Below are 14021 nucleotides of genomic sequence, written 5' to 3'. Positions count from 1 at the left end.
AAATAGAGGCAGGCAAAGAGAGGCAGGGTATCAGAGGCAGGGACTCAGAGGCTGGGAATCAGAGACAAGGAAAGAGTGGCGTGGAATCAGAGGCGCGGAATCAGAGGCAGGGAATCAGAGGCAGGGAATCAGAGGCAGGGAATCAGAGGCAGGGAATCAGAGGCAGGCAATCAGAGGCAGGGAATCAGAGGCAGGGAATCAGAGGCAGGCAATCAGAGGCAGGGAATCTGAGGCAGGGAATCTGAGGCAGGGAATCTGAGGCAGGGAATCAGAGGCAGGGAATCTGAGGCAGGGAATCTGAGACAGGGAATCTGAGGCAGGGAATCTGAGGCGGGGAATCTGAGGCGGGGAATCTGAGGCGGGGAATCTGAGGCGGTGAATCTGAGGCTGGGAATCTGAAGCGGGGAATCTGAGGCATGGAATCTCAGGCAGGGAATCAGAGCCGGGGAATCTGATGCGGGGAATCAGACGTGGGGAATCAGACGCGGGGAATCAGAGGCGGGGAAACAGAGGCAGGGAATCAGAGGCGGGGAATCAGAGGCAGGGAACCTGAGGTGGGGAATCTGAGGCGGGGAATCTGAGGCGTGGAATCTGAGGCGGGGTATCTGAGGCGGGGAATATGAGGCAGGGAATCTGAGGCGGGGATTCTGAGGCAGGGAATCTCAGGCAGGGAATCAGAGCCGGGGAATCTGACGCGGGGACTCAGAGGCAGGGAATCATAGGCAGGGAATCTGAGGCAGGGAATCTCAGGCAGGGAATCAGAGCCAGGGAATCTGAGGCGGGGAATCAGAGGCGGGGAATCAGAGGCGGGGAAACAGAGGCAGGGAATCAGAGGCGGGGAATCAGAGGCGGGGAATCAGAGGCGGGGAATCAGAGGCGGTGAATCTGAGGCTGGGAATCTGAAGCGGGGAATCTGAGGCATGGAATCTCAGGCAGGGAATCAGAGCCGGGGAATCTGAGGCGGGGAATCAGACGCGGGGAATCAGACGCGGGGAATCAGAGGCGGGGAAACAGAGGCAGGGAATAAGAGGCGGGGAATCAGAGGCAGGGAATCAGAGGCAGGGAATCAGAGGCAGGGAATCAGAGGCTGGGAATCAGAGGCAGGGAATCAGAGGCAGGGAATCAGATGAAGTGAATCAGATGAAGGGAATCTGAGGCAGGGAATCTGAGACAGGGAATCTGAGGCAGGGAATCTGAGGCGGGGAATCTGAGGCGGCGAATGTGAGGCGGGGAATCTGAGGCGGGGAATCTGAGGCGGGGAATCTGAGGCGGGGAAACTGAGGCGGTGAATCTGAGGCTGGGAATCTGAGGCGGGGAATCTGAGGCATGGAATCTCAGGCAGGGAATCAGAGCCGGGGAATCTGAGGCGGGGAATCAGACGCGGGTAATGAGAGGCGGGGAAACAGAGGCAGGGAAGCAGAGGCGGGGAATCAGAGGCGGGGAATCTGAGGCGGGGAATCTGAGGCGGGGAATCTGAGGCGGGGAATCTGAGGCGGGGAATCTGAGGCGGGGAATCTGAGGCAGGGAATCTGAGGTGGGGATTCTGAGGCAGGGAAGCTCAGGCAGAGAATCAGAGCCGGGGAATCTGACGCGGGGCCTCAGAGGCAGGGAATCATATGCAGGGAATCTGAGGCAGGGAATCTCAGGCAGGGAATCAGAGCCGGGGAATCTGAGGCGGGGAATCAGAGGCGGGGAATCATAGGCGGGGAAACAGAGGCAGGGAATCAGAGGCGGGGAATCAGAGGCGGGGAATCAGAGGCGGGGAATAAGAGGCGGGGAATCAGAGGCGGGGAATCAGATGCAGGGAATCTGAGGCAGGGAATCTGAGGTAGGGAATCTGAGGCAGGGAATCAGAGGCGTTGATTCAGAGGCGGGGAATCAGAGGCGGGGAATCAGAGGCGGGGAATCAGAGGCATGGAATCAGAGGCGGGTTATCAGAGGGGGCAAATGAGATGTGGGAAACTAGATGCAGAGGAAGAGGAACCGAAATAGAGGCAGGCAAAGAGAGGCAGGGTATCAGAGGCAGAGAATCAGAGGCGGGGAATCAGAGATACGGAAAGAGAGGCGTGGAATCAGAGGCGCAGAATCAGAGGCAGGGAATCAGAGGCAGGGAATCAATGGCAGGGAATCTGAGGCGGGGAATCTGAGGCGGGGAATCAGAGGCGGGGAACCTGAGGTGGGGAATCTGAGGCGGGGAATCTGAGGCGGGGAATCTCAGGCAGGGAATCAGAGCCGGGGAATCTGAGGCGGGGAATCAGAGGCGGGGAATCAGAGGCGGGGAATAAGAGGCGGGGAATCAGAGGCGGGGAATCAGAGGCAGGCAATCAGAGGCAGGCAATCAATGGCAGGGAATCTGAGGCGGGGAATCTGAGGCTGGGAATCTGAGGCGGGGAATCTGAGGCGGGGAATCTGAGGCGGGGAATCTGAGGCGGGGAATCTGAGGCGGGGAATCTGAGGTGGAGAATCTGAGGCGGGGAATCTGAGGCGGGGAATCTGAGGCGTGGAATCTGAGGCAGGGAATCTGAGGCAGGGAATCTGAGGCGGGGAATCTGAGGCAGGGAATCTGAGGCGGGGAATCTGAGGCAGGGAATCTGAAGCGGGGAACCTGAGGCGCGGAATCAGAGGCGGGGAATCAGAGGCGGGGAAACAGAGGCAGGGAATCAGAGGCGGGGAATCAGAGGCTGGGAATCAGAGGCGGGGAATAAGAGGAGGGGAATCAAAGGCGGGGAATCAGAGGCAGGGAATCTGAGGCAGGGAATCTGAGGCAGGGAATCTGAGGCAGGAATCAGAGGCAGGGAATCAGAGGCAGGGAATCAGAGGCAGGGAATCAGAGGCGGGGAATCAGAGACAGGGAATCTGAGGCAGGGAATCAGAGGCGGGGAATCAGAGGCGGGGAAACAGAGGCGGGGAATACGAGGCGGGGAATCAGAGGCGGGGAATCAGAGGCAGGGAATCAGAGGCGGGGAATCAGAGGCGGGGAATCAGCGGGAGGAAAAGCATTGTGGGGAAAGAGAGGCAGAGAAAGAGGCGCGGAAATAGAGGCAGGGAAAGAGAGGCGGGGAATGGAAGGTGGGTAATCAGAGGCGGGGAAACAGGCGGGTAAACAGAGGCAGGTAAACATAGGTGGAGAAATAGAGGCGGGGAAAGAGGCGGGCATAACATAGTGGTTTGAACTTGTGTGTTTAAAATGAGGTACACAAAACAGATCAAACAGTGTTGTTGAAATTGAGGGAGGGAAAGACAGGCACGGAAAGAGTGGAGGGGAAAGAGTGGAGGCGAAAGAGAGGCGTCGAGACAGAGGTGGGGAATCAGAGGCGGGGAATCAGAGGCGGGGAATAAGAGGCCTGGAATCAGAGGCGGGGAATCAGAGGCGTGGAATCAGAGGCGGGGAATCAGAGGCGGGGAATCAGAGGCGGGGAAACAGAGGCGGGGAATCAGAGGCGGGGATTCAGAGGCGGGGATTCAGAGGCTGGGAATCAGAGGCGGGGAATCAGAGGCGGGGAATCAGAGGCGGGGAATCGGAGGCAGGGAATCTGAGGCAAGGAATCTGAGGCAGGGAATCTGAGGCAGGGAATCTGAGGCAGGGAATCTGAGGCAGTAAATCAGAGGCATGGAATCAGAGGCGGGTTATCAGAGGGGGCAAATGAGATGTGGGAAACTAGATGCAGAGAAAGAGGCACGGAAATAGAGGCAGGCAAAGAGAGGCAGGGTATCAGAGGCAGGGAATCAGAGGCGGGGAATCAGAGACAAGGAAAGAGAGGCGTGGAATCCGAGGTGCGGAATCAGAGGCAGGGAATCAGAGGCAGGGAATCAGAGGCAGGGAATCAGAGGCAGGGAATCAGAGGCAGGGAATCAGAGGCAGGCAATCAGAGGCAGGGAATCTGAGGCAGGGAATCAGAGGCAGGGAATCTGAGGCAGGGAATCTGAGGCAGGGAATCAGAGGCAGGGAATCAGAGGCAGGGAATCATAGGCAGGGAAACAGAGGCAGGCAATCAGAGGCAGGGAATCTGAGGCAGGGAATCTGAGGCATGGAATCTTAGGCAGGGAATCAGAGGCAGGGAATCTGAGGCAGGGTATCTGAGGCAGGGAATCAGAGCCGGGGAATCTGAGGCGGGGAATCAGACGCGGGGAATCAGAGGCGGGGAAACAGAGGCAGGGAATCAGATGAAGGGAATCAGATGAAGGGAATCTGAGGCAGGGAATCTGAGGCATGGAATCTTAGGCAGGGAATCAGAGGCAGGGAATCTGAGGCGGGGAATCTGAGGCGGGGAATCTGAGACGGGGAATCTGAGGCGGGGAATCTGAGGCGGGGAATCTGAGACGGGGAATCTGAGACGGGGAATCTGAGGCGGGGAATCTGAGGTGGGGAATCTGAGGCGGGGAATTTGAGGCGGGGAATCAGAGGCGGGGAATCAGCGGGAGGAAAAGCGTTGTGGGGTAAGAGAGGCAGAGAAAGAGGCGCGGAAATAGAGGCAGGGAAAGAGAGGCGGGGAATGAAAGGTGGGGAATCAGAGGCGGGGAAACAGGCGGGTAAACAGAGGAAGGTAAACATAGGTGGATAAATAGAGGCGGGGAAAGAGGCGGGCATAACATAGTGGTTGGAACTTGTGTGTTTAAAATGAGGTACACAAAACAGATCAAACAGTGTTGTTGAAATTGAGGGAGGGAAATACAGGCACGGAAAGAGTGGAGGCGAAAGAGAGGCATCGAGACAGAGGTGGGGAATCAGAGGCGGGGAATCAGAGGCGGTGAAACAGGTGGGTAAACAGAGGCGGGTAAACATAGGCGGAAAAATAGAGGCGGTGAAAGTGATGGGTGAAACATAGTGGTTGGAACTTGTGTGTTGAAAATGAGGTACACAGAACAGATCAAACAGAGTTGTTGAAATTGAAGGAGGGAAAGAGAGGCGCGGAAAGAGTGTAGGGGAAAAAGCGGAGGCGAAAGAGAGGCATACAGACAGAGGTGGGGAATCAGAGGCGGGGAATCAGAGGCGGGGAATCAGAGGCGGGCAATCAGTGGCAGGCAATCAGAGGCGGGGAATCAGAGGCGTGGAATCAGAGGCGGGGAATCAGAGGCGGGGAATCAGAGGCGGGGAAACAGAGGCGGGGAATCAGAGGCGGGGATTCAGAGGCGGGGATTCAGAGGCTGGGAATCAGAGGCGGGGAATCAGAGGCGGGGAATCAGAGGCGGGGAATCGGAGGCAGGGAATCTGAGGCAAGGAATCTGAGGCAGGGAATCTGAGGCAGGGAATCTGAGGCAGGGAATCTGAGGCAGTGAATCAGAGGCATGGAATCAGAGGCGGGTTATCAGAGGGGGCAAATGAGATGTGGGAAACTAGATGCAGAGAAAGAGGCACGGAAATAGAGGCAGGCAAAGAGAGGCAGGGTATCAGAGGCAGGGTATCAGAGGCAGGGAATCAGAGGCAGGGAATCAGAGGCAGGGAATCAGAAGCAGGGAATCAGAGGCAGGCAATCAGAGGCAGGGAATCTGAGGCAGGGAATCTGAGGCATGGAATCTGAGGCAGGGAATCAGAGGCAGGGAATCTGAGGCAGGGAATCTGAGGCAGGGAATCAGAGGCAGGGAATCAGAGGCAGGGAATCATAGGCAGGGAAACAGAGGCAGGCAATCAGAGGCAGGAAATCTGAGGCAGGGAATCTGAGGCATGGAATCTTAGGCAGGGAATCAGAGGCAGGGAATCTGAGGCAGGGAATCTGAGGCAGGGAATCAGAGCCGGGGAATCTGAGGCGGGGAATCAGACGCGGGGAATCAGAGGCGGGGAAACAGAGGCAGGGAATCAGATGAAGGGAATCAGATGAAGGGAATCTGAGGCAGGGAATCTGAGGCATGGAATCTTAGGCAGGGAATCAGAGGCAGGGAATCTGAGGCGGGAATCTGAGGCGGGGAATCTGAGACGGGGAATCTGAGGCGGGGAATCTGAGGCGGGGAATCTGAGACGGGGAATCTGAGACGGGGAATCTGAGGCGGGGAATCTGAGGTGGGGAATCTGAGGCGGGGAATTTGAGGCGGGGAATCAGAGGCGGGGAATCAGCGGGAGGAAAAGCGTTGTGGGGTAAGAGAGGCAGAGAAAGAGGCGCGGAAATAGAGGCAGGGAAAGAGAGGCGGGGAATGAAAGGTGGGGAATCAGAGGCGGGGAAACAGGCGGGTAAACAGAGGAAGGTAAACATAGGTGGATAAATAGAGGCGGGGAAAGAGGCGGGCATAACATAGTGGTTGGAACTTGTGTGTTTAAAATGAGGTACACAAAACAGATCAAACAGTGTTGTTGAAATTGAGGGAGGGAAAGACAGGCACGGAAAGAGTGGAGGGGAAAGAGTGGAGGCGAAAGAGAGGCGTCGAGACAGAGGTGGGGAATCAGAGGCGGGGAATCAGAGGCGGTGAAACAGGTGGGTAAACAGAGGCGGGAAACATAGGTGGAAAAATAGAGGCGGGGAAAGTGATGGGTGAAACATAGCGGTTGGAACTTGTGTGTTGAAAATGAGGTACACAGAACAGATCAAACAGAGTTGTTGAAATTGAGGGAGGGAAAGAGAGGCACGGAAAGACTGTAGGGGAAAAAGCGGAGGCGAAAGAGAGGCATACAGACAGAGGTGGGGAATCAGAGGCGGGGAATCAGAGGCGGGGAATCAGAGGCTGGCAATCAGTGGCAGGCAATCAGAGGTGGGGAATCAGAGGCGGGGAATCAGAGGCAGGGAATCAGAGGCGGGGAAACAGATGCGGGGAATCAGAGGCGGGGATTCAGAGGCGGGGATTCAGAGGCTGGGAATCAGAGGCGGGGAATCAGAGGCGGGGAATCGGAGGCAAGGAATCTGTGGCAGGGAATCTGAGGCAGGGAATCTGAGGCAGGGAATCTGAGGCAGTGAATCAGAGGCATGGAATCAGAGGCGGGTTATCAGAGGGGGCAAATGAGATGTGGGAAACTAGATGCAGAGAAAGAGGCACGGAAATAGAGGCAGGCAAAGAGAGGCAGGGTATCAGAGGCAGGGAATCAGAGGCGGGGAATCAGAGGCGTGGAATCAGAGGTGCGGAATCAGAGGCAGGGAATCTGAGGCAGGGAATCTGAGGCAGGGAATCAGAGGCAGGGAATCAGAGGCAGGGAATCATAGGCAGGGAAACAGAGGCAGGCAATCAGAGGCAGGGAATCTGAGGCAGGGAATCTGAGGCATGGAATCTTAGGCAGGGAATCAGAGGCAGGGAATCTGAGGCAGGGAATCTGAGGCAGGGAATCTGAGGCAGGGAATCAGAGCCGGGGAATCTGAGGCGGGGAATCTGAGACGGGGAATCTGAGGCGGGGAATCTGAGGCGGGGAATTTGAGGCGGGGAATCAGAGGCGGGGAATCAGCGGGAGGAAAAGCGTTGTGGGGTAAGAGAGGCAGAGAAAGAGGCGCGGAAATAGAGGCAGGGAAAGAGAGGCGGGGAATGAAAGGTGGGGAATCAGAGGCGGGGAAACAGGCGGGTAAACAGAGGAAGGTAAACATAGGTGGATAAATAGAGGCGGGGAAAGAGGCGGGCATAACATAGTGGTTGGAACTTGTGTGTTTAAAATGAGGTACACAAAACAGATCAAACAGTGTTGTTGAAATTGAGGGAGGGAAATACAGGCACGGAAAGAGTGGAGGCGAAAGAGAGGCATCGAGACAGAGGTGGGGAATCAGAGGCGGGGAATCAGAGGCGGTGAAACAGGTGGGTAAACAGAGGCGGGTAAACATAGGCGGAAAAATAGAGGCGGGGAAAGTGATGGGTGAAACATAGTGGTTGGAACTTGTGTGTTGAAAATGAGGTACACAGAACAGATCAAACAGAGTTGTTGAAATTGAGGGAGGGAAAGAGAGGCGCGGAAAGAGTGTAGGGGAAAAAGCGGAGGCGAAAGAGAGGCATACAGACAGAGGTGGGGAATCAGAGGCGGGGAATCAGAGGCGGGGAATCAGAGGCGGGCAATCAGTGGCAGGCAATAAGAGGTGGGGATTCAGAGGCGGGGAATAAGAGGCCTGGAATCAGAGGCGGGGAATCAGAGGCGTGGAATCAGAGGCGGGGAATCGGAGGCGGGGAATCAGAGGCGGTGAAACAGAGGCGGGGAATCAGAGGTGGGGATTCAGAGGCGGGGATTCAGAGGCTGGGAATCAGAGGCGGGGAATCAGAGGCGGGGAGTCAGAGGCGGGGTATCGGAGGCAGGGAATCTGAGGCAAGGAATCTGAGGCAGGGAATCTGAGGCAGGGAATCTGAGGCAGGGAATCTGAGGCGGGGAATCTGAGGCGGTAAATCTGAATCGGTGAATCTGATGCACGGAATCTGAGGCAGTGAATCAGAGGCATGGAATCAGAGGCGGGTTATCAGAGGGGGCAAATGAAATGTGGGAAACTAGATGCAGAGAAAGAGGCACGGAAATAAAGGCAGGCAAAGAGAGGAAGGGTATCAGAGGCAGGGAATCAGAGGCAGGGAATCAGAGGCGGGGAATCAGAGGCAGGGAATCAGAGGCAGGGAATCAGATGAAGGGAATCAGATGAAGGGAATCTGAGGCAGGGAATCTGAGACAGGGAATCTGAGGCAAGGAATCTGAGGCGGGGAATCTGAGGCGGGGAATCTGAGGCGGGGAATCGGAGGCAGGGAATCTGAGGCAAGGAATCTGAGGCAGGGAATCTGAGGCAGGGAATCTGAGGCAGGGAATCTGAGGCGGGGAATCTGAGGCGGTAAATCTGAATCGGGGAATCTGAGGCATGGAATCTCAGGCAGGGAATCAGAGCCGGGGAATCTGAGGCGGGGAATCAGACGCGGGGAATGAGAGGCGGGGAAACAGAGGCAGGGAAGCAGAGGCGGGGAATCAGAGGCGGGGAATCTGAGGCGGGGAATCTGAGGCGGGGAATCTGAGGCGGGGAATCTGAGGTGGGGAATCTGAGGCGGGGAATCTGAGGCAGGGAATCTGAGGCGGGGATTCTGAGGCAGGGAATCTCAGGCAGAGAATCAGAGCCGGGGAATCTGACGCGGGGACTCAGAGGCAGGGAATCATAGGCAGGGAATCTGAGGCAGGGAATCTCAGGCAGGGAATCAGAGCCGGGGAATCTGAGGCGGGGAATCAGAGGCGGGGAATCAGTGGCGGGGAAACAGAAGCAGTGAATCAGAGGCGGGGAATCAGAGGCGGGGAATCAGAGGCGGGGAATAAGAGGCGGGGAATCAGAGGCGGGGAATCGGATGCAGGGAATCTGAGCAGGGAATCTGAGGCAGGGAATCTGAGGCAGGGAATCAGAGGCGGGGATTCAGAGGCGGGGAATCAGAGGTGGGGAATCAGAGGCGGGGAATCAGAGGCATGGAATCAGAGGCGGATTATGAGAGGGGGCAAATGAGATGTGGGAAACTAGATGCAGAGGAAGAGGCACCGAAATAGTGGCAGGCAAAGAGAGGCAGGGTATCAGAGGGAGAGAATCAGAGGCGGGGAATCAGAGATACGGAAAGAGAGGCGTGGAATCAGAGGCGCGGAATCAGAGGAAGGGAATCAGAGGCAGGGAATCAGAGGCAGGCAATCAGAGGCAGGCAATCAATGGCAGGGAATCTGAGGCGGGTAATCTGAGGCTGGGAATCTGAGGCGGGGAATCTGAGGCGGGGAATCGGAGGTGGGGAATCTGAGGCGGGGAATCTGAGGCGGAGAATCTGAGGCGGGGAATCTGAGGCGGGGAATCTGAGGCGGGGAATCTGAGGCAGGGAATCGGAGGAAGGGAATCTGAGGCAAGGAATCTGAGGCAGGGAATCTGAGGCAGGGATTCTGAGGCAGGGAATCTGAGGCGGGGAATCTGAGGCGGTAAATCTGAATCTGGGAATCTGAGGCACGGAATCTGAGGCAGTGAATCAGAGGCATGGAATCAGAGGCGGGTTATCAGAGGGGGCAAATGAGATGTGGGAAACTAGATGCAGAGAAAGAGGCACGGAAATAAAGGCAGGCAAAGAGAGGCAGGGTATCAGAGGCAGGGAATCAGAGGCGGGGAATCAGAGACAAGGAAAGAGAGGCGTGGAATCAGAGGTGCGGAATCAGAGGCAGGGAATCAGAGGTAGGGAATCAGAGGCTGGGAATCAGAGGCAGGGAATCAGAGGCAGGGAATCAGATGAAGGGAATCAGATGAAGGGAATCTGAGGCAGGGAATCTGAGACTGGGAATCTGAGGCAGGGAATCTGAGGCGGGGAATCTGAGGCGGGGAATGTGAGGAGGGGAATCTGAGGCGGGGAATCTGAGGCGGGGAATCTGAGTCGGGGAATCTGAGGCAGTGAATCTGAGGCTGGGAATCTGAGGCGGGGAATCTGAGGCATGGAATCTCAGGCAGGGAATCAGAGCCGGGGAATCTGAGGCGGGGAATCAGACGCGGGTAATGAGAGGCTGGGAAATGGAGGCAGGGAAGCAGAGGCGGGGAATCAGAGGCGGGGAATCTGAGGCGGGGAATCTGAGGCGGGGAATCTGAGGCGGGGAATCTGAGGCGGGGAATCTGAGGCGGGGAATCTGAGGCGGGGAATCTGAGGCAGGGAATCTCAGGCAGAGAATCAGAGCCGGGGAATCTGACGCAGGGACTCAGAGGCAGGGAATCATAGGCAGGGAATCTGAGGCAGGGAATCTCAGGCAGGGAATCAGAGCCGGGGAATCTGAGGCGGGGAATCAGAGGCGGGGAATCAGAGGCGGGGAAACAGAGGCAGGGAATCATAGGCGGGGAATCAGAGGCGGGGAATCAGAGGCGGGGAATAAGAGGCGGGGAATCAGAGGCGGGGAATCAGATGCAGGGAATCTGAGGCAGGGAATCTGAGGCAGGGAATCTGAGGCAGGGAATCAGAGGCGTGGATTCAGAGGCGGGGAATCAGAGGCGGGGAATCAGAGGCGGGGAATCAGAGGCATGGAATCAGAGGCGGGTTATCAGAGGGGGCAAATGAGATGTGGGAAACTAGATGCAGAGGAAGAGGAACCGAAATAGAGGCAGGCAAAGAGAGGCAGGGTATCAGAGGCGGGGAATCAGAGGCGGGGAATCAGATATACGGAAAGAGAGGCGTGGAATCAGAGGCGCGGAATCAGAGGCAGGGAATCAGAGGCAGGGAATCAGAGGCAGGCAATCAGAGGCGGGGAATCTGAGGCGGGGAATCTGAGACGGGGAATCTGAGGCGGGGAATCTGAGGCGGGGAATCTGAGGCGGGGAATCTGAGGCAGGGAATCTGAGACGGGGAACCTGAGGCGCGGAATCAGAGGCAGGGGAATCAGAGGCGGGGAAACAGAGGCAGGGAATCAGAGGCGGGGAATCAGAGGCTGGGAATCAGAGGCGGGGAATAAGAGGAGGGGAATCAAGGCGGGGAATCAGAGGCAGGGAATCTGAGGCAGGGAATCTGAGGCAGGGAATCTGAAGCAGGAATCAGAGACAGGGAATCAGAGGCAGGGAATCAGAGGCGGGGAATCAGAGGCAGGGAATCTGAGGCAAGGAATCTGATGCAGGGAATCAGAGCCGGGGAATCTGAGGCAGTGAATCAGACGCGGGGAATCAGAGGCGGGGAATCAGAGGCGGGGAATCAGAGGCAGGGAATCAGATGAAGGGAATCAGATGAAGGGAATCTGAGGCAGGGAATCTGAGGCAGGGAATCTGAGGCAGGGAATCCGAGGCAGGGAATCTGAGGCTGGGAATCTGAGGCGGGGAATCCGAGGCAGGGAATCTGAGACGGGGAATCTGAGGTGGGGAATCTGAGGCGGGGAATCTGAGGCGGGGAATCAGAGGCGGGGAATCAGAGGCATGGAATCAGAGGCGGGTTATCAGAGGGGGCAAATGAGATGTGGGAAACTAGATGCAGAGGAAGAGGAACCGAAATAGAGGCAGGCAAAGAGAGGCAGGGTATCAGAGGCGGGGAATCAGAGGCGGGGAATCAGATATACGGAAAGAGAGGCGTGGAATCAGAGGCGCGGAATCAGAGGCAGGGAATCAGAGGCAGGGAATCAGAGGCAGGCAATCAGAGGCGGGGAATCTGAGGCGGGGAATCTGAGACGGGGAATCTGAGACGGGGAATCTGAGGCGGGGAATCTGAGGCGGGGAATCTGAGGCGGGGAATCTGAGGCGGGGAATCTGAGACGGGAAATCTGAGGCGGGGAATCTGAGGCAGAGAATCTGAGGCGGGAATCTGAGGCGGGGAATCTGAGGCGGTAAATCTGAGGCGGGGAATCTGAGGCGGGGAATCTGAGGCGGGGAATCTGAGGCGGGGAATCTGAGGCGGGGAAACAGATGCGGGGAATCAGAGGCGGGGATTCAGAGGCGGGGATTCAGAGGCTGGGAATCAGAGGCGGGGAATCAGAGGCGGGGAATCAGAGGCGGGGAATCGGAGGCAGGGAATCTGAGGCAAGGAATCTGTGGCAGGGAATCTGAGGCAGGGAATCTGAGGCAGGGAATCTGAGGCAGTGAATCAGAGGCATGGAATCAGAGGCGGGTTATCAGAGGGGGCAAATGAGATGTGGGAAACTAGATGCAGAGAAAGAGGCACGGAAATAGAGGCAGGCAAAGAGAGGCAGGGTATCAGAGGCAGGGAATCAGAGGCGGGGAATCAGAGGCGTGGAATCAGAGGTGCGGAATCAGAGGGAGGGAATCTGAGGCAGGGAATCTGAGGCAGGGAATCAGAGGCAGGGAATCAGAGGCAGGGAATCATAGGCAGGGAAACAGAGGCAGGCAATCAGAGGCAGGGAATCTGAGGCAGGGAATCTGAGGCATGGAATCTTAGGCAGGGAATCAGAGGCAGGGAATCTGAGGCAGGGAATCTGAGGCAGGGAATCAGAGCCGGGGAATCTGAGGCGGGGAATCAGACGCGGGGAATCAGAGGCGGGGAAACAGAGGCAGGGAATCAGATGAAGGGAATCAGATGAAGGGAATCTGAGGCAGGGAATCTGAGGCATGGAATCTTAGGCAGGGAATCAGAGGCAGGGAATCTGAGGCAGGGAATCTGAGGCAGGGAATCTGAGGCAGGGAATCAGAGCCGGGGAATCTGAGGCGGGGAATCTGAGACGGGGAATCTGAGGCGGGGAATCTGAGGCGGGGAATTTGAGGCGGGGAATCAGAGGCGGGGAATCAGCGGGAGGAAAAGCGTTGTGGGGTAAGAGAGGCAGAGAAAGAGGCGCGGAAATAGAGGCAGGGAAAGAGAGGCGGGGAATGAAAGGTGGGGAATCAGAGGCGGGGAAACAGGCGGGTAAACAGAGGAAGGTAAACATAGGTGGATAAATAGAGGCGGGGAAAGAGGCGGGCATAACATAGTGGTTGGAACTTGTGTGTTTAAAATGAGGTACACAAAACAGATCAAACAGTGTTGTTGAAATTGAGGGAGGGAAATACAGGCACGGAAAGAGTGGAGGCGAAAGAGAGGCATCGAGACAGAGGTGGGGAATCAGAGGCGGGGAATCAGAGGCGGTGAAACAGGTGGGTAAACAGAGGCGGGTAAACATAGGCGGAAAAATAGAGGCGGGGAAAGTGATGGGTGAAACATAGTGGTTGGAACTTGTGTGTTGAAAATGAGGTACACAGAACAGATCAAACAGAGTTGTTGAAATTGAGGGAGGGAAAGAGAGGCGCGGAAAGAGTGTAGGGGAAAAAGCGGAGGCGAAAGAGAGGCATACAGACAGAGGTGGGGAATCAGAGGCGGGGAATCAGAGGCGGGGAATCAGAGGCGGGGAATCAGTGGCTGGCAATCAGTGGCAGGCAATCAGAGGTGGGGAATCAGAGGCGGGGAATAAGAGGCCTGGAATCAGAGGCGGGGAATCAGAGGCGTGGAATCAGAGGCGGGGAATCAGAGGCGGGGAATCAGAGGCGGGGAAACAGAGGCGGGGAATCAGAGGCGGGGATTCAGAGGCGGGGATTCAGAGGCTGGGATTCAGAGGCGGGGAATCAGAGGCGGGGAATCAGAGGCGGGGAATCGGAGGCAGGGAATCTGAGGCAAGGAATCTGAGGCAGGGAATCAGAGGCAGGGAATCAGAGGCAGGGAATCAGAGGCAGGGAATCAGAGGCAGGGAATCAGAG

The sequence above is a fragment of the Narcine bancroftii genome, chromosome 13 (assembly GCF_036971445.1).
Source record: "Narcine bancroftii isolate sNarBan1 chromosome 13, sNarBan1.hap1, whole genome shotgun sequence".
NCBI lineage: Eukaryota > Metazoa > Chordata > Chondrichthyes > Torpediniformes > Narcinidae > Narcine > Narcine bancroftii.
Note: the sequence above shows the minus strand (reverse complement) of the source record.